The sequence below is a fragment of the Bufo bufo genome, chromosome 3 (assembly GCF_905171765.1).
Source record: "Bufo bufo chromosome 3, aBufBuf1.1, whole genome shotgun sequence".
NCBI lineage: Eukaryota > Metazoa > Chordata > Amphibia > Anura > Bufonidae > Bufo > Bufo bufo.
This window is the reverse complement of record NC_053391.1, coordinates 163,023,758-163,025,855: the sequence shown is the minus strand read 5'-3', so window position 1 is coordinate 163,025,855 and position 2,098 is coordinate 163,023,758.

Genomic DNA, 2,098 nt, shown 5'->3' with positions numbered 1-2,098 from the left:
TAATTTAAGGGGGGCAGGGTCTAATTAAGGGGGCAGGGGACTGGGTAAGGGTGACACTGGGTATGATTAAGAAGGGCAGGGGACTGGGTAAAGGTGACAGGGTATGATTAAGGGGGGCAGGGGACTGGCTCTGGGTGACACTGGGTATGATTAAGGGGGCAGGGGACTGGGCAAAGGTGACAGGGTATGATTAAGGGGGGCAGGAGACTGGCTATGGGTGACACTGGGTATGATTGTACTTGTTTGCGCTTGCACTTAAATTATCTGTAATTAAAGAAAACAGTTTGTTACAAAGATTGTTTTCCTCTTTGTGTATGTTTAGGTGAACGGGGAGGGGGAGCCGAGATTAGCTCGCACAGGGCGCCTGAACACCTAAGGCCAGCCCTGTTTACACCATGTCCCATTAGAAGCCCCCCTGATGTAGCCTAAACTAGAAACTCCAGAAAAGTGACCCAATCTAAGAAACTACACCCCTCAAGGTATTCAAAAGTTACTTTACAAACTTTGTTAACCCTTTAGGTGTTCCACAAAACTAAATAGCGAATGTAGAAACAATTTTAGAATTAAAATTTTTTGTTACCTTGCGTCAAAAAAGTGTAATATAGAGCAACCAAAAATCTTATTTACCCTAAAATAGTCCCAAAACATCAACCACCTTATCCCGTAGTTTCCTAGATGGAGTTTCTACTCTAGGGGTGCATCAGGGGGCTTGAAAGGGTACATTGTGTAAATAAACTTTCCCCTTCTTCTATGTCCTGCCGTTTAGCCAAATAGTAGTTTACGACCACATATGTGGTGTTTCTGCAAACTACAGAATCAGGGCAACCCATATTGAGTTTTTTTTGGCTGTTAACACATTTTTTCCAGTAATAAAGTAAGGGTTAAAATGGAAAATTTTCCAAAAAATAGAAATTCCTAAATTGTTTCTCCATTTGCCATTAACTCTTGTGGAACACCTAAAGAGTTAACAAAGTTTGTAAACCCAGTTTTGAATACCTTGAGGGGTGTACTTTCTTAGATGGAGTCACTTTTTTGGAATTTCTATTCTAGGGGTGCAACGGGGGGCTTGAAATGGGACATGGTATCAACAAAACCAGTCCTGCAAAATCTGCGTTCCAAAACCCATATGGTGTTCCCCTCCTTCTATGTCCTCCCGTTTGGCCAAACAGTAGTTTAGGACCACATATGGGGTGTTTTTGCAAACTACAGAATCAGGGCAACCCATATTGAGTTTTGTTTGGCAGTTAACCCTTATTTATTACTGGAAAAAATTGGTTAAAATGGAAAATTTTCCCAAAAATTTAAATTCCAAAATTGTTTCTCCATCTGCCATTAACTCTTGTGGAACACCTAAAGAGTTAACAAAGTTTGTAAACCCAGTTTTGAATACCTTGAGGGGTGTACTTTCTTAGATGGAGTCACTTTTTTGGAATTTCTATTCTAGGGGTGCGACGGGGGGCTTGATATGGGACATGGTATAAACCAAACCAGTCCTGGAAAATCTGTCATGCAAAAACCATATGGTGTTCCCCTCCTTCTATGTCCTCCCGTTTGGCCAAACAGTAGTTTACGACCACATATGGGGTGTTACTGCAAACTACAGAATCAGGGCAACCCATATGGAGTTTTCTTTGGCAGTTAACCCTTGCTTTGTTCCTGGAAAAAATGGGTTAAAATGGAAACTTTTCCAAAAAATCAAAATTCTTAAATTTTATGTCCATTTGCCATGAAGTCTTGTGGAAGACCTAAAGGGTTAACAAAGTTTGTAAAATCAGTTTTGAATACCTTGAGGGGTGTAGTTTCTAAAATGGGGTAATTTTTGGGTGGTTTCTATTACATAAGCCTCACGAAGTGACTTCAGACCTGAACTGGTCCATAGAAAGTGGGATTTGGAAAATTTCCGAAAAATTTTAAAATTTGCTTCTAAACTTCTAAGTCATGTAAAATCCCCCAAAAATAAAATGACATTCCCAAAATGATACAAACATGAAGTAGACATATGGGGAATGTAAAGTCATCAAAATTTTTGGGTGTATTACTATGTATTACAGAAGTAGAGAAACTGAAACTTTGAAATTTGCAAATTTTTTAACATTTT